Source organism: Lolium perenne, chromosome 7 (assembly GCF_019359855.2).
Source record: "Lolium perenne isolate Kyuss_39 chromosome 7, Kyuss_2.0, whole genome shotgun sequence".
Taxonomy (NCBI): Eukaryota; Viridiplantae; Streptophyta; class Magnoliopsida; order Poales; family Poaceae; genus Lolium; species Lolium perenne.
The window spans coordinates 70,345,391-70,370,743 of NC_067250.2; the positions used below are offsets into that span (position 1 = coordinate 70,345,391).

The 25,353-nt window shown below is 40.0% G+C and overlaps 2 long non-coding RNA genes across 2 annotated transcripts; both read right to left on the reverse strand.

The window, feature by feature from the left end:
* Nucleotides 1–15,986: 15,986 nt before the first annotated feature.
* On the reverse strand, nt 15,987–18,799 carry LOC127317148 (uncharacterized). Its single transcript, XR_007860932.2, has 4 exons — nt 18,564–18,799; nt 18,307–18,478; nt 17,264–17,326; nt 15,987–16,181 (listed from the first exon to the last, which is right to left on the reverse strand). It is a non-coding gene; the product is annotated as an uncharacterized lncRNA (long non-coding RNA).
* A 2,739-nt stretch (nt 18,800–21,538) lies between these two features.
* Nucleotides 21,539–24,458, reverse strand: LOC127317146 (uncharacterized). The gene is made up of 4 exons (XR_007860930.2): nt 24,146–24,458; nt 23,889–24,060; nt 22,848–22,910; nt 21,539–21,744 (listed from the first exon to the last, which is right to left on the reverse strand). It is a non-coding gene; the product is annotated as an uncharacterized lncRNA (long non-coding RNA).
* Nucleotides 24,459–25,353: the final 895 nt, after the last annotated feature.

The following is a 25,353-nucleotide window of genomic DNA, read 5'->3' on the forward strand; positions in this document are numbered from 1 at the left end:
TTCATCAATTTGCCATTGCCATGCATAGTGAAAGACCCTTCATGCGGACACATCTGGTTAATCATTGGACGAAGTTCACAAGGTACGATCTCAGGTGAAAATTGATACTAATGTAAGAAGCAGGAAGACTAAAAACAAGACTTTACTATATGCCAATTCATGCTAAACCACTGAGAATACATACTTGTAACTCTGTGAAGGAGTTATTAGAAAGGTAGATAGAGCCATAGGAGGTGTTATATGCGGGGTATGTACATGGGCCCGCCATATTCCCGCAAGCTCGGCATCGGGATGGTGAAGGAAACATGGGAGGTACTACTGGTGCGTAGCGCTGAATGTAAGTGGAAGAATTAGGTTGTGTAAAGTGCATAGTTCAGAGCAATGCAAATGTTGACAAGCGAGTGCATAACACTATGTTACAAACTGAACAGTCAAAATTTAGTGTATGATGAATATAAGCATGCTAATTTGGCGTTTCCGAATTCCAAAAAGCATTAGACAGAGCCGGTGATAATATCAGACATAAATCATGGCATGTATATGTGGCTTAAGAAAATATACCCGAACCCTTGGATGGTTACGGCCCGGCTGGTCCTTGGACTTGAGCTTATATAAGCATCCGTAAGGTGGGCCGACAGTAACTTGGTGGCAGCCTCTGCAGATGCCTCATCAGCAGCAGTTGCAATCCTTTTGACCAATGAAGGCTTAGCAGTTTCAGTCTGCATATGAAAATTGAAGAGCAACAGACACCAGCAGTGATATATAAAATGAATCTATGATACACTGATGCATATAGTGCTGGATGTAAGTGGAAGAATAGGGTTGTGTGTGTTTCTGAACTATTGGTAAGCATTAGACAAAGCCGGCAATAAACAGACAAATCAAATCATGTATGATGATTAAGAAAATATACCTGCTTACTGAAAAGGATACCACCCAGCTGGCCCGTGGCCTTGTGCTTGAGGAAGTTTTCAGAAGATGGTGGCGGCACCATCGTCTTCACAGCAGCCTCATCAGGATCATTTTTTTTTCCATTTGAGTAGAGGTACAGAAGCTTCATCCTGCATATGAATAGCAACATAACTCATCATTGATATTTAATAAATCTATGAGATAGACTGATGCAAGTAGTGCGGGATGTAAGTGGAAGAATAGGGTTATGCATAGACAACAGTTGACAACAATGCAAATGATTACAAAAGAAGCCAACGGAACTCAACAGTTTATATACTGGATGAGACAGACTGAAAAGTGAAAAATTAGTGTATGAATGATGATTGTAAGCAAACGCAGTGTTTCTGAACCTTTGCTAAGCATTAGGCAAAGCCAACAGTAATTAAACAAATAATAATAAAATCATGTATGTGGATTAAGAAAATATACCAGATTCCTTAAAAGGTCACCACCCAGCTGGCCCATGGCCTCATGCTTGTAGAGGTTTTCGGATGATGGTGCCGGCACCATCATCCTCACAGCAGCCTCATCAGCCTCATTTTGCATCCACTTGAGTAAAGGCGCAGCAGTTTCAGCCTGCATAAGAATGGGAACAGATCTCACAGTTGATATTGAATGACTACGAGACAGATCGATGCATATAGTGCTTGGATGTAAGTGGAAGGGTATGGCTGTGTATGGACAACAGTTCACAACAATGCAAGGGTGTGTTCGGTTCTGAAACAGCGTGGAATGGAATGGAATGGTTCCATTTCGTAGGAATGGAATGGTTACATTTTTCGGTTGGGAAAAATGGAGAGCGAGAATGATCGAGGTTAAACTAATCATTTGTCTCAAAATTGTAATTAGCAATTGCAAATGACATTTTAATCTCAAAGTCGTAATTAACAGCGCCTAATGGTGCTCTTTTAATCTAAAAATCGTAATTAACATCATTTTTTGTTGGGTTAGGGGAACTGGAGAGTAGATGAACATTACTGTATGATGATTGTAAGCAAACGAATTTGGTGTTTCTAAACTTTTGGCTTCGAGATCTAATGGGCTTCAACTCTAGCCTACCCCAGCTTGTTTGGGACTGAAAGGCTTGGTTGTTGTTGTTGTTGTAAACTTTTGGCAAGCATTAGAAAAACCCGACAATAAACAGACAAAAATCAAGGCATGTTTTGTGGATTAAGAAAATATACCATATTCATTAAAAGATCACCACCCAGCGGACGCGTGGCCTTGTGCTTGTAGAGGCATTTAGAAGATGGGGGCGGCATCAATATACTGGCAGCCTGATCAGCCGCAGTTTTGATCTTCCTTTTGAGTAAAGGCCCCAAAGTTTGAGTCTGCATATGAATAGCAAAACAAAAGGCAGACCTCAACAGTGATATTGAATTACTGTATGAGATAGACTGATGCATATAGTGGATGCTCTTAGCTTTTTGCACCATGAACACTAGCTATGGATAGACAAAAAAACTAGTTGACTCAGCTTTGTCTAGATACCTCCATCCCAAAGCTTAAGGCTTATTTATTTTTGAGAAATCAAAACAAGTAAAGTTTGACCAAAATTTTAGAACATTCTATCAACAAATATAATATTATGTAGATACCGTAGGAAAATATATTTCACAACCTATTTAATGATATTAATTTTTTATTTTGCATGTTAATGATTTTTGGTAAAAGCTTAGTCAAATATGGTATAGTTTGACTTTCTAAAAATAATATAAGCCCTAAGCTTTGGGATGGAGGTAGTAGTATCTAGAGCTAAAACACGTCTAGATACATCCGTATCTGCAGATAGTTGAGTCAATTAATTTGGATCTGAGGGAGTATCAGATTCATACTACATCATGGTAAGTTGGTTAAAAAAATTTACCCCTGGGCGGTCCCTACCCAGCTCGGCAGTGGCATTCCGCTTCTTGTGCTGCAGATCTGGCCATGCTCTTGCAGCAGGTGGGGCGCTATCGTTCCCCATAGCCTCATCACGGAACCTGGAGGTACCAACCTAATACAGAGAATATAGAGCATGGTGTCACAGAGGCTTTACGCACAAACAGCTGAAGACATGTGCTACTTTAAGCATTTTCCAGAACAGGAACAGATTGAGGATGCAGACAGACAGAGTGGATAAGCAAACGGAATTACCGCTTTGCGGGGTGGGGACGCAGCTCAGGCTCAGCCAACTGCCCACATGCGTGGTGGCCTTACGCTCCATTGCCCCCCCACCACCACCACCGAGGTCTTCCCTTTCCTGTACAAGCTGACAAAAGATACAGTGAGGATCAGCAAAAACTACAAAGGTTGCAAATGTCGACAAATAAAGGAAGAACACCCCAATCCAAGCAAAGGTAGCCCCCGCCCCCCATCCCCATCAATCACTCCCAGCGCGAGGGTGACCAGAAAGACACCCCTTTGCCCAGAATAGGAAATAGATGCGCAAGATATCGAGGTGAGGAAAAAAGAACCGATCTCGAGAAAGGAAAGAACATTACTAGTACTACCTAATCCGCTTGGTCTAGATGCAGCTTGCCCCTCCAAGCTGGATGCCTGGACGGTGGAGGCGAAAGGAGGGGATCGAGCTAGCGGCTTGCATCCGTCGGCTGTCGGCACTCGATCGGGAGAGACAAGGGGGGCTACATAAAGGGGAGGGGTAACATATTTTATTACACGGTGAACTTACTGATGTGACTAGTCATTACATGTCTCACTGAAACTGGGGCCCATAGTGTGGCACCCCAAATTCACTTGAACCTGCCCGCGGGACGCATTGGCGCGTCAAGACAACCCCCGAATTGTAGCGGGGAAATGAAACATTTCACAAAAATTCGAAATTCAAGCACACTGCCACGCGCCAAGCACGCGGGCTGTTCCTTCCTCTTCCTCGGTTCCTCCTCCCCTATCCGAAAAACCCCAAATCCCAAGCTCAAACAACAAAAAAAACCAAATCCCCTGGCCGCCATGCATGTCGTCGTTAACCCGCTGGAGATCGTTCCCGGACGAGGCGGAACCCCGCCCTGAGATCCTGAGTTCGTCCGTTCCGTCCACCTCGAGGCACTGCGTGCTGTCTCGCAACGGCGGTTTGAGGGCGCTGCAGAGGAAGTTCCACCGGAAAGTGCTCATGGCAACAATGCAAGCTCACCGGCGTGCTGTATCCCGAGAGGAACTGGTCAAAGCTTTGCTATTCGCAAAAAAAAGCGGGCCAAGATCTGGTCAAAGCTTCGTCGATGGCTTGCCGCGAGAGGCTTGGAGTCTAGAGTCAATAAACTAGCTGCTCGAGGACTTGGGCGGTTTACACCAATTCATATTAACTGACTCAAGTTTGTTAGTCTAGTTAACAAATGCATCTAGATACATCCATATCTAGACAAAATTGAGTCAATTAATATGAATCAGAGGGGAGTGCCTGAAAGTGTTTCATGCTACCAATTAATGCGCTGGCAGGACTAGCTGTAGAAGTAATTGTGCTACTACTCATACAATGAACTGATTGTGTGGGTGTCAAATTTTGCAACGCGATCATCCACTGAATGCTTAATTATAGTTCTAGCGCCAAAGGGGTACAAATCTATACCTACTAATAAAGGAAGGAAGGTTTCTCCCCAAAATTTTCGTCCGTTTTTTTATTGCCCTTATTTTTTATGAAAATTACGACAACTACCACCGGTTATGTACAAAACGTTTTGCAGCGCGGAGAAAAAGATCGGACTCTGCTTCGCCTTTTCATGAATAAAAAGGGAATCACATCACAGCTTCGGCTCTGTCCGCAATGGGGGCAAGCAATCCTTTGCGCCGCACCTCCCACCGCGTGGTCGTTCAGGTGGGCGGGAGCAGGGCGTCCGTCCCGGAGGAGTACGGCGGCGGGGAACCTCACGTGCCGCCCCTTGCCGGCAAGCTCCTGCCCCACGCGCTGCCCCTCCTGGCGAGATCCCTTCACCGTCTAGCTGTCCCCGTGCGCAGCCCCTCCTTGCTGCCCCGGCCAGCCCCTCGCGCCTCCACATCGTCCTCGCCGAGGCCTCCCTCGCCTGGCCGGCGCCAAGAACAGAGGAAAGGCTCCGCAGTGGCGTTCGTGGTGGTCCTCGCCGGGATCTCCCCCAGCCCTAGCCGGCGCCAAGAATCCTCCCATGCGCCCACCACGAAGGCCATGCGAGGATGAGCATATCCGGGAGTGACTTATGCAGGGGACGAGCCAGGATTGAGACGGGTTGCGGGAAGGAAGCAGAGCGACGGTGTTCGGGTGAGGCGGGGCTTGCTCCGGAGTAGGCAGGCGCGGAGGCGGACGCGTAGCTGCACAGGTTGCGGCGAGCGCGGAGGCGGGCGTGGAGCTACGCAGGCTGCATGAAGACGGAGTTGCTGGATCAGGTGTACAACCGCTCGCTCAGTGTGGAGCTGATGGGACTGCCGCTCTCGCCTCTCGCACGAGTTCACAAAGGGGCTGAGCATCGGGGTGCTGCAGAGGATGATCGGGCTCTGAAAGAAGTCCGTGCTTGCACTTCCCCACATCTCCAGATCTCCTTTGCAACCGAGCGCCTTCGAATAAATTTGATATCAGATGACAATGAAATTACATCATCTCCGCTCGCTAGCAATATAGCTATCAGTACATTCATTCACTTCAAAGTTTCGAATCTGAAAACCAGATCCCGTTTTTAGTGATGCACAATGCACACTTCCAAACATTTGATACAGACTGGCCACGAAGATTTAGTTGACTGTTGAAGTAAGAAAATTCAGCAAATTCAGCTACCCACACGAAAGAAGTGTTTCAGTTTATTATTTGCTTGTGATTTGCCTACAACTTACTTTCTACAATATCGGTTGTAAACCATTGGGTGAATATCTCACCATCAACATCACACCTTCGCACATAACTTACCGACAGAAAATGATACTTATGTTTTATTAATTCTCCAAACTATCTAAATTACAATTTTAGATGACTCATAGATCTTATAGATACTAGAAAACTAGCTAAAGAGCAATGTAGGTTACTGAAATTTATGGACAGTGTAAGAGACATAGCAATTAATAAAAACTTATTATGAAGTTTGCAATTTATGTTACTGATTATGGACAGTGTTAGACACATGAAAACTAACAAAACTATCTTCTTAAATATTGTCGATGGTAGTTGCATTTTGTAAGCAATATCAGGAACAATAATCCGCCGCAACGCGCGGGCATTTTTCCTAGTCATAACAAAGATAGTACATACTACAGCACCAGAACATAAGAGTACGAATCATAAAGTAGGTCAACATTTTGCATCAGACTGGGTGGTCCTGAGACTACCGGGACGCCCCTGATGATCTCCGGGCGTGCATCCACTTCAACGCAAAGCTGTGTACTCGGTCCACGGCCTCCTTCTGTAGGCTGGATAATCTCAGGTGCAGGACCTTCGTCTATGAAAGGCTCGTCATCAGTACCATCCACATGTGCATCAGGGCTGGGTGGTCTTGAGACTACCAGGACGCCCCTGATGATCTCTGGGCGTGCATCCACTTCAACGCAAAGCTGTGTACTCGGTCCACGGCCTCCTTCTGTAGGCTGGATAATCTCAGGTGCAGGACCTTCGTCTATGAAAGGCTTGTCATCAGTACCATCCACAGGTGCATCAAACTGAGATTCATCTTCAAATCTCCCATCAAACTGAGAGACCTCTTCAACTCTATGCTTCTGCAATTAGTACATCAACAGATTAGACAAACATCTAAGGGATGCAACAAATGCCGTTTTACATATTTACCTTCTCATCTGGCACAACACATGTCCCAGAGCTGAAACCCGTTTCCTGAAGCAAGCGCTTTTTCTCTCCTTCCCGTCCATCCATCTGCAACAAGTTAAATTTGAGTACAGAACCTTGCACAGCAATGCAAACTATTGATCGAAACAACGGCAGCATCAATATAAATAATTAGCTACATATGCCAGCACACATACAGTGTGAGCAAGATCTGCTTCTCCCGCTGAAGGATCATTATATGGTTCACCATGATAAACCCACCTAACATATGTGCGGTCCATCCCAAAAATGTGTAAATGATCTTCCACTACATGGTGAGGCCTCTTCTCACCATTCATACATGTGCAGCGCGGGAAATACACGTCCAGGTTGTGACCTTCATGAGCTCTAATAAACCCCATAAAGGGTTGAACACCATTTATATATGAAGGGGAACATAAGTGTCCATGCAGTATCCAAGTTCTGTCCATCTGTTTAATTATGAGATACAATGGTTGGTGATTAATTTAAGGCGAAGTAGGAAATGTATATCCATCGAGTACAAAACTATACTAGTACATGATTATGCATTTCAGCAATCATGTCGAGTACAAAACAAAAATTGCCCATCGACATTTTAGCAAACAGATCGTGTACAAAACTCTGCCATGGCATTTCAGCAAATTAACGGATCGAGTGCAGAACTGACTCTATATGCCCACGCAAATGAACAAATTGATCGAGGACAAATCGAGCAGAAAACTATAAAGTGCCAATTAGTTCGAGCATATTGACGATTTTTTTAGCAGCATCAAGAAAATATAAATCGTTAGGCCATCTTGCCCGATGCATGATTGAGCTAGAGATAGCATCCCTACCGTGGATCAACTTGACCGCTGGTGCGTCTCGAGAAGAACGACGGGGAGGGGAAGCTTCTTCTTCGCACGGACGGGACGGGGAGGGGAAGCTCTTCGCACGGACGGGGATAAGTTGTGTAGCGGTGGGTGGGGTCATGCGGCCGGGCCGCCCGGTAGGTGGTGTTTAATGGAGTTGCGTGTGTAATTTGCCGTGCACAAGGTTGAGGAATAGGCGGTTCCCTTTGCCGCGCGCACAATTCAAACTATCCCGCCCATGTAGTTTAAATTCGCCCTATTTTCGTTAAATCGACATAAAGTCATGTGAGTGGGTGGAAATTAGCAAAGTTGCTTGAAAAATAGTAAAACTCTGGAATTATCCTTTAAATATGCTCTACTTCGTGTGAAAATCGGGGTGTGGAGGCATGTTGAGCTGTTTTATTTGTACTTTCTTCATTAAAATTCCCATTTTATGCACTTTGGATGGAAAGAAATCATTTGTACATAAATTTTGATAGCGCCATTTGCAAACATTAATTGTTTTACATGCCAAGATGCACCCATCCACCAAATATGGGGCAAAAGTTTATCACAATCTAGATATATATGTATAATTAGTGAGGGACCCCTTTTGATTTTGTGCAATTTCCACTAATTAGCTAGAGAGAAGGGGTCAATTAATTAGGCCATGTTAGGGGCTATGTGTTTTAGATTAGGGTTGTGTGGATTCAAATACAACTTCTTTATTTGTGTTATCAGTACTTATATATATAATTAATTGAATTATCAGTACTTATTATATAATTAATGAATCCCAATAATGTCTATATATATGATCGATATAGGCCATATATATTAATTGGGGTTATATAATCTAGGGTTTTAGCAAGGTTTTATTAGATTGGGTTATTAATTAGCTTGGGGTTATGTGTTTTAACGAGGGTTTGATTATCTAATTAAGGTTAATTTTCTATATATATACGATTTAGGGTTTAGGGTTAATGGCACATATATTTAATTAGAGGACCGCGAGGACCCCTGGCCTGCTTGATGCGCAATTAAGGGTCGTCGTTGGCCTATAGCTAGCTATATAGGGTTTTATGGTTTATTTAGAGGGTTTATGTGTTAGGGTAAATTATAACTTATTGTGAATTAAATTATAACTTTTTTTATTAGTGTGCTACACAATTAATCAAAACTCTAGCTAGATCGATCGAGTGTGCACAGACATGCACTATTAGAGGCACCCGCCTTTGCGCGTAAAGTGCAAGCATAATGTGTGTCGTTGCGCTGGCCACACCAATCGATAAAGAGAGAGATAGAGATGAGAGATTATTGAAATCGCCAAGAATATTCAAATATATATATATGCATGCATGGTAGGCCATGCATGCATGCACACTAATTATATATATATATATATATATATATATATATATATATATATATATATATATATATATATATATTGTGAGGCAACTTAATCAAATGTACGTGTTTTTCATTCAAAAACTTTTCAAAATTCAAGTTAATTAATTTATCAGCGCTAATTAGTTGGTCGCCTGCTTGATGCACAAGTAAGTGTCGTTGGCCTATATATATGTAGGGTTTAATTAGGGTTTAGTGTTTAGTGTTTAGGGTGTACGTTTAGGGTTTAGGGTTTAGGGTGTTTAGGGTGTTTAGGGATTAGGGATTAGGGTTTTAGGGTTGTATGGTTTAAGGTTTAGGGATCATCGATCGAGTGAACACACACATTACTATTAGAGGCACCCGCGCCTTTGCGCATAAAGTGCATGCGTATATAAGTGTGTTTTTTGGCCACCAACGATATATAGATCGAGAGAGAGATTGAACTATATATATCCCCAAGAATATGTTCAAATATATATATTGAAATATATGCACGAATGATATGCAAGCTAGGTATGCCATGCGCGCATGCACACTAATTATATATATATATATATTATGAGGCAACTTAATCAAATGTGTTTTCATTCGAGAGAACTTGTCAAAAATCAAGTTAATTAATTTATTAGCGCTAATTAGTTGGTCGCCTGCTTGATGCGCAATTAAGTGTCGTTGGCCTATATATGTAGGGTTTAATTATAGGGTTTAGGGTTTAGGGTTTAGTGTTTAGGGTTTTGGGTGTAGTGTTTAGGGTTTAGGGTCTAGGGTTTAGGGTTTAGTATTTACATTGTTTAGGTTGTATGTTTAGGGTATAATTAGGGATTAGGGTTTTAGGGTTTAAGGTTTAGGGATCATCGATCGAGTGCACACACACATTATTAGAGGCACCCGCGCCTTTGCGCATAAAGTGCATGCGCGTATATATATAAGTGTGTTTCTTGGCCACCAACGATATATAGATCGGGAGAGAGATTGAAATATATATATATCCCCAAGAATATGTTCAGATATATATTGAAATATATGCACGAATGATATGTGCAAGGTATGCCATGCGCGCATGCACACTAATTGTATATATATATATATATATTATGAGGCAACTTAATCAAATGTGTTTTCATTCGAGAGAACTTGTCAAAACTCAAGTTAATTAATTTATCAGCGCTAATTAGTTGGTCGCTTGCTTGATGCGCAATTAAGTGGGTTTAGGGTTTAGGGTTAGCTAGCTAGGGTTTTAGGGTTAGGGTTAATTAGGGTTTAGGGTCTATATAGGGTTTAGGGTTTAGGGTTTGGGGTTTAGTGTTTGGGGTTTAGGGTCTAGCTAGGGTTAGGGTTTAGGGTTTAGTGTTTAGGGTTTAGGGTGTAGTGTTTAGGGTTTAGGCCGGGTCTAGGGTTTAGGGTTTAGTGTTTAGGGTGTTTAGGGTGTACGTTTAGGGTACAATTAGGGATTAGGGATTAGGGTTTTAGGGTTTAAGGTTTAGGGATCATCGATCAAGTGCACACACACATTATTAGAGGCACCCGCGCCTTTGCGCATAAAGTGCATGCGTATATATATAAGTGTGTTTCTTGGCCACCAACGATATATAGATCTAGAGAGAGATCGAAATATATTTAGGGTTTATGGTTTAGGGTTTAGTGTTTAGGGTGTTTAGGGTGTATGTTTATTAGGGTATAATTAGGGATTAGGGTTAATTTAGGGTTTAAGGTTTAGGGATCATCGATCGAGTGCACACACACATTATTAGAGGCACCCGCGCCTTTGCGCGTAAAGTGCATGCGTATATATAAGTGTATTTCTTGGCCACCAACGATATATAGATCGAGAGAGAGAGATTGAAATATATATATCCCCAAGAATATGTTCAAATATATATTGAAATATATGCACAAATGATATGCAAGGTATCCCATGCGCGCATGCACACCAATTATATATATATTATGAGACTACTTAATCAAATGTGTTTTCATTCGAGATCGAGAACTTGTCAAAATTCAAGTTAATTAATTTATCAGCGCTAATTAGTTGGTCGCCTGCTTGATGCGCAATTAAGTGTCGTTGGCCTATATATGTAGGGTTTAATTAGGGCTAGGGTTAGGGTTAGTGTTAATTAGGGTATAGGGTCTAGGGTTTAGGGTTTAGTGTTTAGGGTTTAGGGTTTAGGGTTTAGGGTTTAGGGTTTAGTGTTTAGGGTTTAGGGTGTTTAGGGATTAGGGATTTGGGTTTTATGGTTTTATGGTTTAAGGTTTAGGGATCATCGATCGAGTGCGCACACACATTATTAGAGGCACCCGCCTTAATTTCCGCATAAATTGCATGCGTATATATATAAGTGTGTTTCTTGGCCACCAACGATATATAGATCGAGAGATAGAGATTGAAATCCCCAAGAATATGTTCAAATATACGCACACACATGAATTATTAGACACACCCGCGCCTTTGCGCATAAAGTGAATGCGTATATATATATATAAGTGTGCTTTTTGGCCACCAACGATATATAGATCGAGAGAGAGAGATTGATATATATATATCCCCAAGAATATGTTCAAATATATATTGAAATATATGCACGAATGATATGCAAGGTATGCCATGCGCGCATGCACACTAATTATATATATATTATGAGACTACTTAATCAAATGTGTTTTCATTCGAGATCGAGAACTTTTCAAAATTCAAGTTAATTAATTTATCAGCGCTAATTAGTTAGTCGCCTGCTTGATGCGCAATTAAGTGTCGTTGGCCTATATATGTAGGGTTTAATTAGGGCTAGGGTTAGGGTTAGTGTTAATTAGGGTATAGGGTCTAGGGTTTAGGGTTTAGTGTTTAGGGTGATTAGGGATTAGGGTTTAGGGTTTAGTGTTTAGGGTTTTGGGGTTTAGGGTTTAGTGTTTAGGGTTTAGGGTGTTTAGGGATTAGGGATTAGGGTTTTAGGGTTTTATGGTTTAAGGTTTAGGGATCATCGATCGAGTGCGCACACACATTATTAGAGGCACCCGCCTTAATTTGCGCATAAAGTGCATGCATATATATATATAAGTGTGTTTCTTGGCCACCAACGATATATAGATCGAGAGATATAGATTGAAATCCCCAAGAATATGTTCAAATATACGCACACACATGAATTATTAGACGCACCCGCGCCTTTGCGCATAAAGTGCATGCGTATATATATAAGTGTGCTTCTTGGCCACCAACGATATATAGATCGAGAGAGAGATTGATATATATATCCCCAAGAATATGTTCAAATATATATTGAAATATATGCACGAATGATATGCAAGGTATGCCATGCGCGCATGCACACTAATTATATATATATTATGAGACTACTTAATCAAATGTGTTTTCATTCGAGATCGAGAACTTGTCAAAATCCAAGTTAATTAATTTATCAGCGCTAATTAGTTGGTCGCCTGCTTGATGCGCAATTAAGTGTCGTTGGCCTATATATGTAGGGTTTAATTAGGGCTAGGGTTAGGGTTAGTGTTAATTAGGGTATATGGTCTAGGGTTTAGGGTTTAGTGTTTAGGGTTTAGGGTTTAGGGTTTAGTGTTTAGGGTTTTTGGGTTTAGTGTTTAGGGTTTAGGGTGTTTAGGGATTAGGGATTAGGGTTTTAGGGTTTTATGGTTTAAGGTTTAGGGATCATCGATCGAGTGCGCACACACATTATTAGAGGCACCCGCCTTAATTTGCGCATAAAGTGCATGCGTATATATATAAGTGTGTTTCTTGGCCACCAACGATATATAGATCGAGAGATAGAGATTGAAATCCCCAAGAATATGTTCAAATATACGCACACACATGAATTATTAGACGCACCCGCGCCTTTGCGCATAAAGTGCATGCGTATATATATATAAGTGTGCTTCTTGGCCACCAACGATATATAGATCCCCAAGAATATGTTCAAATATATATTGAAATATATGCACGAATGATATGCAAGGTATGCCATGCACGCATGCACACTAATTATATATATATTATCAGACTACTTAATCAAATGTGTTTTCATTCGAGATCGAGAACTTGTCAAAATTCAAGTTAATTAATTTATCAGCGCTAATTAGTTGGTCGCCTGCTTGATGCGCAATTAAGTGTCGTTGGCCTATATATATATGTAGGGTTTAATTAGGGTTTAGGGTTAGCTAGCTAGGGTTTTAGGGTTAGGGTTAGGGTTAATTAGGGTTTAGGGTCTATATAGGGTTTAGGGTTTGGGGTTTAGTGTTTAGGGTTTAGGGTCTAGCTAGGGTTAGGGATTAGGGTTTAGTGTTTAGGGTTTAGGGTGTAGTGTTTAGGGTTTAGGGTCTAGGGTTTAGTGTTTAGGGTGTACGTTTAGGGTATAATTAGGGATTAGGGATTAGGGTTTTAGGGTTTAAGGTTTAGGGATCATCGATCGAGTGCACACACACATTATTAGAGGCACCTGCACCTTTGCGCATAAAGTGCATGCGTATATATAAGTGTGTTTCTTGGCCACCAACGATATATAGATCTAGAGAGAGATTGAAATATATTTAGGGTTTATGGTTTATGGTTTAGGGTTTATGGTCTAGGGTTAGGGTTTAGGGTTTAGGGTTTAGTGTTTAGGGTTTAGGGTTTAGGGTGTAGTGTTTAGGGTTTAGGGTCTAGGGTTTAGGGTTTAGTGTTTATGGTGTTTAGGGGGTACGTTTAGGGTATAATTAGGGATTAGGGATTAGGGTTTTAGGGTTTAAGGTTTAGGGATCATCGATCGATTGCACACACACATTATTAGAGGCACCCGCGCCTTTGCGCATAAAGTGCATGCGTATATATATAAGTGTGTTTGTTGGCCACCAACGATATATAGATCGAGAGAGAGATTGATATATATACATATCCCCAAGAATATGTTCAAATATATATTGAAATATATGCACGAATGATATGCAAGGTATGCCATGCGCGCATGCACACTAATTATATATATATTATGAGACTACTTAATCAAATGTGTTTTCATTCGAGATCGAGAACTTGTCAAAATTCAAGTTAATTAATTTATCAGCGCTTTTTAGTTGGTCTCCTGCTTGATGCGCAATTAAGTGTCGTTGACCTATATATGTAGGGTTTAATTAGGGCTAGGGTTAGGGTTAGTGTTAATTAGGGTATAGGGTCTAGGGTTTAGGGTTTAGTGTTTAGGGTTTAGGGTTTAGTGTTTAGATTTTAGGATTTAGGGTTTAGTGTTTAGGGTTTTTGGGTTTAGGGTTTAGGGTTTAGTGTTTAGGGTGATTAGGGATTAGGGTTTTAGGGTTTTATGGTTTAAGGTTTAGGGATCATCGATCGAGTGCGCACACACATTATTAGAGGCACCCGCCTTAATTTGCGCATAAAGTGCATGCGTATATATATAAGTGTGTTTCTTGGCCACCAACGATATATAGATCGAGAGATAGAGATTGAAATCCCCAAGAATATGTTCAAATATACGCACACACATGAATTATTAGAGGCACCCGCGCCTTTGTGCATAAAGTGCATGCATATGTGTGTTGTTCTGGTCACCAACGATAGATCGAGAGAGAGAGAGAGAGATTGAAATCCCCAAGAATTAGAGGACCCCCTTGCACAAGTGTTGGCCATCTATATATAATATGAATCCTAATAATGTTCATACATGATAGGGCATATGTGTGAAGCAAATTTTTTTCGAGAACTTGTAAAGATTCAAATTTATCAGTGCTAATGGAAACTAGTGCACATTAGAGGGACCCCCTTGCACACGTGTTGGCCATCTATGTATAGTTTGAATCCCAATAATGTTCATATATGATAGGCTATATGTGAATCAATTTTTTCTTCCAAGAACTTGTCAAGATTCAAATTTATCGGTGCTAATGGAAACTAGTGCGCACTAGACGAGCCCCTTGGGCAAGTGCTGGCCATTACATATAGTTTAAATCTCAAGAATGTTCATACATGATAATCCATATGTGCAAAGGAATTTTTTCCCCGTGAACTTGTCAAAATTCAAGTTTATCGGTGCAAATGGAAACTAGTCCAAAAAATTACATAGAGGTCCAAAAGAATTAGACAACAACTAATAGGACCTGCAACTTTACAAAAAGGACCCCAAAACATATAGAAGAAAATCAATCGAGTCCTTCTGGACCGCACATCAGATCTCTGCTCCGCATCCTTTCCAGCAACTCCGTCGCCGGGGACGCACCACTTGGGACGGTGTCGCCGGTAGTCGCCAGGACGAAGGAGAAGAAGGGCCTCAGCAACGGCATATTGGCTCTGAGAAGGGCCGCCGAAAGGCCAAGATGTTCACGGGCAAGACGGATGACGCCGTCGTATGCCCCGAGCTTGTGAACGTTAGCAGCTTGACTTCCCCATTGGCGAGATCTGAAGCACTAACCAAAGCAAGCCTCACCGTTAGCGCCATCACCTTGATGGCACCAGATCGGGGTTTGGCCGGCAAGATCCGCCAGATCTGATCCGCCAGATTCACCATAGTCCAGATCTGAAGCCGATGACGAGATCCCCGATTCCATTGCGCCATTCTGCTCATGGGAAACACTGGATCTAAGCTTACAACAACACTAACTCCCTCGGATCCAAATTAGCTGACTCAACTTTGCTTATCTAAATATGGGTGTATCCACACATGTTTTTACTCTAGATACATACACGTCTAAGGATAGTTGAATCAATTAATTTAGTTCGGAAGGTGTACGATATATAGAGAGAAGTCGGCCTCGTCTCCAGCCGGCGAGGCCGCCGGAGAGAAGGGGGAGAGGAGCCGGGGGAGTGCGAGAGACTCGAGAGAGAAAGAGAAGAGGAAGAAATGAGAGCTCCCTGGGGAAGAACATTATTTTTGTCGTTCTGCTCGTAGCTTGAAACTAAAAATTTCGGCCGCGCGCCAAATCATCCCGCCGCATCCATTCGAAAATCCCGTGACCAGTTTGTAGCACCCTACCTTTTAATAAAGGCAAGATACCTGTGTATAGTGCTATTTCCGGGATCACTGATAGCACACACATTACAAAATATAGTAATCATTGCAATAGTATAAAATTACTATATCGTTGATCCAGAGGGTACAATAAAACTTACAAATTGCATAGTCACATGGACTAGCTCAGAATAAACACAGCAGAAAGTAAATCAGCAATGAGCCTTCATCATCTTTATGTGCCACAGGCAGTCATGTTGGAATGTAGACTCGAGATCCTACCACGTACTTCTCCTCAGAAAAATCCTGCACGTTTGAATATGCAGCCCCACGAATGGAGGTCAGTACAATGATGTACTGGCAAATGACACTTATATGGTGGCAGTTTTGGGCATGACTATCTACATGATATTTGGCAAGTGGAGTTTAGGCAAATTTGCATAAAGCCAATTTTATCCTACATTTTATAATTCTTGAAAAGATTTTTACAAAAAGGGCACAAAGTCAAGATGACTCCCAGGTCACCACCACATACCATGGTTTTCACTTCCAGGTACGTAGCCCTGGGGCCACTCAACCAGGATAAACCTCAGGTCACCACCACATACCGTGGTTTTCACTGCCATGTATGTAGCCCTGGGAAAACCCCGTCCTATGTTTCTACACAAACTTTTAATTCAGAAAAGGTGATGAGATTATTCCGTACTTCCTTGTCTAGAGACTCAAATTGTCCATAACCGGGGACACGGCTAAGATCTTAGTTTTTAACTCTGCAGAGGTTGTGCACTTTCACCTTACGACCCATTCTACCCAGAGAGAAGAATGAGACGAGATCTTTCAGAAGGAGAGAGCAACCATACCCGCAAGACCCGTTCCCACCTATAATTCTGCTACCAGCCAATGTCTTGCAACAAGTTGAACCCTCGCATCTTACTCAATCAAGACAGAGCCCATAATATCATAAGGCTGCACTGGAAGTACACTAAACACGGAAGACATAGCAATCTCTTTGTTCCTGGGTGGCAAACCACAAGTGTACTCACCCCCAGGTCACCACCACATACCATGGTTTTCACCGCTGGTATGTAGCCCTGTGGCCACTCAACATAATCCAAAGCCACACCAATTCCACCCAGGTGTTTCATTAAGGTTGTTAACTTTAATTTTTTCCAAACAACACTTTAACCAACAAGTAAAACCAAGCATTGGCATCATTTTTAAATCACTTCTGACAATCCTAGCAGTTTGTGTTTAAAGGGTGGCTACACACTACTAGGATCTAAGCATAGCATAATACTTTTCATTTGAAAACAAAATCCCTACCGTGCATACTAATTGAAAACACTAATGCATAATTATAAAATAGGTAGGATTTGAGTGTCACTTGCCTTGATCAAAGCAACCCGCACAATCACAGCAATCACAAGCACCACCTTGACCTCCTCCACAATCTATTCAGACGAACACAACAAAAATAAACAAACACTCGATATGAACAATCATAGACATGTATGCATGCATGCTATGCAACAATTTATTTCACAAGAGAGGTAGTGTGTATATGTTGTATTGTGTGTTCTCTGATATGTGCAATAATAATGAAGCTTCCTAGGTATTTAATTTGGTTTAGAAAAACAATAATTAAGTATCTACTTAACATACACAACCTTATTAATTAGCTACCACAAGACTTATGTTTAGTAAAAATATAAACTTGACTTCCCTGGATAGGTTACAGTAGTACAAGATTAGACCAATTGGAATTATTCAAAAATAATTTATAGAATTTGAATTATCGTCAAATTACTGATTTGTATAGATTTTACTAAAACAAGTTTGTGCACGTGTCAAAGTTGTACAACTCCTATACCAAGTTGAAGTACATGATCTGAGGATTCCATAAAGTACAAATTTGTTAAATTTGGACTAGTAGATTATTTGATATAATTTTTATAGTGAAAAAGGATTAATTAAATCATTTGAATTATGATTCGAAAACTAATACATAACATATACAGTATTCTTGCATATTTGGATTCTACATGTTATAAGCTTTCCAACGATATAAACTTTGTAAATTTTGGACCTCTGGATGATTTTATAATGAATTTCTAAGTTAGACACATAATCTGATATTTAAAATTTACATTTAAAATTAGTTTGACCGAGTTTGACTGAGACGCTGACTGTACTGTATAGTTGACTGCTGACTGTACAGTTGACTGCTGACTGTATCTGCTTGACTGCAGTTTGACTTTGACCAGACTGAGTTGACTATGCTGATGTCATGATGATGTCCTAAAGTTGACAGAAAAGTTTGCTCAGATGGAAAAACTTTCTACATCAAAGTTGTATAGAATTAATAGATCTATCTAACGCACAAATTACTTTTCACAACGGATTAATGTGTTTGACAAGATCTGGGTTATACCTTTTAAGATCTGAATCTTGCAACACGATTTTCTCCTTGCTCGGTGAACGAAACAAGATAAAACTTGCGGCAATTGAAAGATCTTGACGAGAGGAACAACTTCCGTGTTGAGGTCATGACGATTCGAGATTGTTTTGAAACTCGATTTGGCTCCGGTTGACTCGAAATAGATCTGTAGATGAGCGATAAATCCGTACGTCAAATCGAAAAACTTTCAACATGAAAGTTGTAGAGGATGATCAGATCTACATACTCACCAATAGAATTTGGATTTCGTGGAACGAGCACGAACTAATTGAAGATTCCTTTGTCAGATCTGACACCTTGCGATGCGAAATTATCCGTGTATGGTGGATGAAAAGAGATGAGATTGATCGGGATTGAAAGATCTCGACGAGATCTACAACTTTCGTGTAGAGCCCGAGGTGATTCGAGGTAATTTTGGTGGTCAAATCAACGAGTTAAGATTTCGTTGATGTAGGATTTCGAGAAGAGGAAAGAGAAAACGAAACTGCGGTCTGGTGGAGAGTTTATATAGACCATAAGTTGGTGGAAAAGGTGGGTCTCGAAGTTAGGAACACGTAGAAACAAATGGATCTGAAAACGGAGTTGTGTAGCTCAAGAAAAGTGCTTTTAAGTGGAGATAAGTTTTGATGAACACGAAAATCTCTTCGTGCCAGACACGAGCACGAGCTCGATCCTCGGGCATGGCCGGTCGGTCCGGCTGGGCTTGGCGTGGCTTGCTGGGCCGGTCGGCTCGGCTGGCCGGCCCGTTTGTTTTTTTTTCTTTTTTTTTCTTTTTCTCTATTACTTGTTTCTTTTATAAAATGAGTTTCGTAACTCTGATTTGAGTGAATCAAAATTCTACGAGTTTGTAAAACTATTTTGCTCAGCATAGGATAATAAAAGGATTTAGATTTTATAAATTTTTATTTTATATTATTTTATTACTATTATGCCACTATGACTATATGTGAATAGTTTCAACATACGCATACCAAACAACTTTATAAAAATTTGTAAAAATTAAAATAGTGTTTTAGGAAAAACAAGAAACCTGTTTAAAATCCATTTGTGAAAATAAAATAATAATTATATGCACTTGGCTTAATAGCTACTTTGGCAATATTTTACAAATATAGTTTTCTATAGTTTTATTTTCTTAAATAGAAATCCATTAAGGATTTGAAAACTTTGAAAATCAAAATATGTTTGATTTTGAAAATACTTGAAACCGAAAGTAATTGGAGAACAACAGTTTGGAAAATACTTTTAAATAACTTCTAAAAGTTTTAGTTCCTTGTGAATTTTTAAATCAAGTTCAAACAATCAAGCATCAAATTTATTTTTATTTTACATTCCAAAATTTAGAAAATTTCGGGATGTGACAGACTACCACCCTTAAAAGAAATCTCGTCCTCGAGATTTGAGAAAGGCTAGAAGGAAAAGGTTTTGGGTTCAGGTCTTCTAATAGGTTCATACTCACTATTGCTTCTTTTGAAAATCTCCGAGGAGATTTTGGAAGTCAACCTTGGGCTTTGAAAATGTTACACTAAACTATATGCGGTTATACCATCAATTGTATCCAATCTTATGACGGTACTCATCTCTTGGTCATTATCCTAAGTATACTCATGGGGAACTCCTTGTGATACCTTCTCCAAGTACCATCTCATGCGACATCCGGTGTAAATCTAAGGGTATGACTTCTACCACCCTTAAAAGAAACTTTTGTTAGGTAGTTTTAGGTCTTAGGTTTAGGCTAAGCTAAACTTGGATATGACTTGGCACATCCAGGAATATGACTTGACACGAGGTCATCTTTTGAAATATCTATGGCTTCTGGGCTAGGTGGTTGTTTATTTACATAAAGTGAACTACCTATCTCTCCAAGGTGATTCGAATAGGTTTCCTTCATAGGTAAGACTTCTAATCCAAATGGTTGGTTGAACAAATTTTGATACTGATGGGTTGCTCTTTGGGTCAATCAAGATACACCGATGTGTAGACTTCATGACATCCTTCATATTTTTCTTTTTGGTGTCTTCGACAACTTTTCACCACTCTTCATCTAGTGGCTAGATCTTCAAACTAAACATAGTCCTACGCTTGGCAGCACTTGCCTACTATAAGGTCATAATATCTATTCACCCTATGGTTCAGGCTTAACAACGACGTCTCTCTTGTAGGTACGTCTCTCTGGATTTACCATTCTTCATACAAGAGTAAACAATATGAGTAGTCGTCATGGGGGCCAATCCATGTCGCACCCAATCATTTCCTTATTTTCAGTTTGGTATATCTCGTATTCTAACTCTTGGTCAACCTCACAAGTTTGATAAAACTTACATGGAATGATTGAATCAATGTTTCAATCCCCATTATTGAATTGTTTTGAAAACACCTCTATCGATCCTTAACTGCGGTTTTGCGTATCTCACATCCTATGCTTCTTCATCTGATAGGAAACATCTATGTTGATTTCACTACTGTTGTCTTCAGGGAAAGTTTCCGAGAAAACATTCTCTGGGTTGGGTATAGATGAGAATAGATAGAAAGATTCTAAAGAAGATTTCCTACCCAAACACATCAGATCAAGGCAAATCATTTTACAAACAGCATCTAACAAGCATCAAGCAGCATGTTTCAAACACAAAGAAACTAGTATGGTCATACCTCAATTTGGTAAGATCAATACTTTGTTAATTTATCTTTGGTTTGCTAAAAGAGAATTAATGGTGGTCTAGTCTATTTCTATATTGGATGCATCAAATTTCTATTCTAGTCCTTCGGTGTATCTTCATGTGTTGTGCAATCTCCATCGAAGTCTTTCTTCATGATCTTCATTCGTCTTCCATGAAACACTTCTTGCGGAGTCGAAGAAAATCACATGAAGCAACAGTCCCTCACTTCAGGCACAAGGTCATCATCGGTCCTTGTTGATAGTTTTGATAAGGCGGTCATCTAAAGTGAGAGGAAAAAAAATTGAAGATGGAATAGATGAGAATACCAGAAGTTCACAAAGCAAACATTTTTTTAATTGAAATAGGATTAGACAAAAAATTTCATCCTAGGGTCTTCCTATTTCTAATCCAAACCTAGGGTCTCGATCCTACAGGCAACACTATGCTCTGATACCATTTTGTAGCACCCTACCTTTTAATAAAGGCAAGATACCTGTGTATAGTGCTATTCCCGGGATCACTGATAGCACACACATTACAAAATATAGTAATCATTGCAATAGTATCAAATTACTATATCGTTGATCCAGAGGGTACAATAAAACTTACAAATTGCATAGTCACATGGACTAGCTCAGAATAAACACAGCGGAAAGTAAATCAGCAATGAGCCTTCATCATCTTTATGTGCCACAGGCAGTCATGTTGGAATGTAGACTCGAGATCCTACCACGTACTTCTCCTCAGAAAAATCCTGCACGTTTGAATATGAAGCCCCACGAATGGAGGTCAGTACAATGATGTCTTGGCAAATGACACTTATATGGTGGCGCTTTGGGCATGACTATCTACATGATATTTGGCAAGTGGAGTTTAGGCAAATTTGCATAAAGCCAATTTTATCCTACATTTTATTTAAAACAAAACATTTTATAATTCTTGAAAAGATTTTTACAAAAAGGGCACAAAGTCAAGATGACTCCCAGGTCACCACCACATACCATGGTTTTCACTTCCAGGTACGTAGCCCTGGGGCCACTCAACCAGGATAAACCTCAGGTCACCACCACATACCGTGGTTTTCACTGCCATGTATGTAGCCCTGGGAAAACCCCGTCCTATGTTTCTACACAAACTTTTAATTCAGAAAAGGTGATGAGATTATTCCGTACTTCCTTGTCTAGAGACTCAAATTGTCCATAACCGGGGACACGGCTAAGATCTTAGTTTTTAACTCTGCAGAGGTTGTGCACTTTCACCTTACGACCCATTCTACCCAGAGAGAAGAATGAGACGAGATCTTTCAGAAGGAGAGAGCAACCATACCCGCAAGACCCGTTCCCACCTATAATTCTGCTACCAGCCAATGTCTTGCAACAAGTTGAACCCTCGCATCTTACTCAATCAAGACAGAGCCCATAATATCATAAGGCTGCACTGGAAGTACACTAAACACGGAAGACATAGCAATCTCTTTGTTCCTGGGTGGCAAACCACAAGTGTACTCACCCCCAGGTCACCACCACATACCATGGTTTTCACTGCCAGGTATGTAGCCCCAGGTAGCCACTCAACATAATCCAAAGCCACACCAATTCCACCCAGGTGTTTCATTAAGGTTGTTAACTTTAATTTTTTCCAAACAACACTTTAACCAACAAGTAAAACCAAGCATTGGCATCATTTTTAAATCACTTCTGACAATCCTAGCAGTTTGTGTTTAAAGGGTGGCTACACACTACTAGGATCTAAGCATAGCATAATACTTTTCATTTGAAAACAAAATCCCTACCGTGCATACTAATTGAAAACACTAATGCATAATTATAAAATAGGTAGGATTTGAGTGTCACTTGCCTTGATCAAAGCAACCCGCACAATCACAGCAATCACAAGCACCACCTTGACCTCCTCCACAATCTATTGAGACGAACACAACAAAAATAAACAAACACTCGATATGAACAATCATAGACATGTATGCATGCATGCTATGCAACAATTTATTTCACAAGAGAGGTAGTGTGTATATGTTGTATTGTGTGTTCTCTGATATGTGCAATAATAATGAAGCTTCCTAGGTATTTAATTTGGTTTAGAAAAACAATAATTAAGTATCTACTTAACATACACAACCTTATTAATTAGCTACCACAAGACTTATGTTTAGTAAAAATATAAACTTGACTTCCCTGGATAGGTTACAGTAGTACAAGATTAGACCAATTGGAATTATTCAAAAATAATTTATAGAATTTGAATTATCGTCAAATTACTGATTTGTATAGATTTTACTAAAACAAGTTTGTGCACGTGTCAAAGTTGTACAACTCCTATACCAAGTTGAAGTACATGATCTGAGGATTCCATAAAGTACAAATTTGTTAAATTTGGACTAGTAGATTATTTGATATAATTTTTATAGTGAAAAAGGATTAATTAAATCATTTGAATTATGATTCGAAAACTAATACATAACATATACAGTATTCTTGCATATTTGGATTCTACATGTTATAAGCTTTCCAACGATATAAACTTTGTAAATTTTGGACCTCTGGATGATTTTATAATGAATTTCTAAGTTAGACACATAATCTGATATTTAAAATTTACATTTAAAATTAGTTTGACCGAGTTTGACTGAGACGCTGACTGTACTGTATAGTTGACTGCTGACTGTACAGTTGACTGCTGACTGTACTGCTGACTGCAGTTTGACTTTGACCAGACTGAGTTGACTATGCTGATGTCATGATGATGTCCTAAAGTTGACAGAAAAGTTTGCTCAGATGGAAAAACTTTCTACATCAAAGTTGTATAGAATTAATAGATCTATCTAACGCACAAATTACTTTTCACAACGGATTAATGTGTTTGACAAGATCTGGGTTATACCTTTTAAGATCTGAATCTTGCAACACGATTTTCTCCTTGCTCGGTGAACGAAACAAGATAAAACTTGCGGCAATTGAAAGATCTTGACGAGAGGAACAACTTCCGTGTTGAGGTCATGACGATTCGAGATTGTTTTGAAACTCGATTTGGCTCCGGTTGACTCGAAATAGATCTGTAGATGAGCGATAAATCCGTACGTCAAATCGAAAAACTTTCAACATGAAAGTTGTAGAGGATGATCAGATCTACATACTCACCAATAGAATTTGGATTTCGTGGAACGAGCACGAACTAATTGAAGATTCCTTTGTCAGATCTGACACCTTGCGATGCGAAATTATCCGTGTATGGTGGATGAAAAGAGATGAGATTGATCGGGATTGAAAGATCTCGACGAGATCTACAACTTTCGTGTAGAGCCCGAGGTGATTCGAGGTAATTTTGGTGGTCAAATCAACGAGTTAAGATTTCGTTGATGTAGGATTTCGAGAAGAGGAAAGGGAAAACGAAACTGCGGTCTGGTGGAGAGTTTATATAGACCATAAGTTGGTGGAAAAGGTGGGTCTCGAAGTTAGGAACACGTAGAAACAAATGGATCTGAAAACGGAGTTGTGTAGCTCAAGAAAAGTGCTTTTAAGTGGAGATAAGTTTTGATGAACACGAAAATCTCTTCGTGCCAGACACGAGCACGAGCTCGATCCTCGGGCATGGCCGGTCGGTCCGGCTGGGCTTGGCGTGGCTTGCTGGGCCGGTCGGCTCGGCTGGCCGGCCCGTTTGTTTTTTTCTTTTTTTTCTTTTTCTCTATTACTTGTTTCTTTTATAAAATGAGTTTCGTAACTCTGATTTGAGTGAATCAAAATTCTACGAGTTTGTAAAACTATTTTGCTCAGCATAGGATAATAAAAGGATTTAGATTTTATAAATTTTTATTTTATATTATTTTATTACTATTATGCCACTATGACTATATGTGAATAGTTTCAACATACGCATACCAAACAACTTTATAAAAATTTGTAAAAATTAAAATAGTGTTTTAGGAAAAACAAGAAACCTGTTTAAAATCCATTTGTGAAAATAAAATAATAATTATATGCACTTGGCTTAATAGCTACTTTGGCAATATTTTACAAATATAGTTTTCTATAGTTTTATTTTCTTAAATAGAAATCCATTAAGGATTTGAAAACTTTGAAAATCAAAATATGTTTGATTTTGAAAATACTTGAAACCGAAAGTAATTGGAGAACAACAGTTTGGAAAATACTTTTAAATAACTTCTAAAAGTTTTAGTTCCTTGTGAATTTTTAAATCAAGTTCAAACAATCAAGCATCAAATTTATTTTTATTTTACATTCCAAAATTTAGAAAATTTCGGGATGTGACAGACTACCACCCTTAAAAGAAATCTCGTCCTCGAGATTTGAGAAAGGCTAGAAGGAAAAGGTTTTGGGTTCAGGTCTTC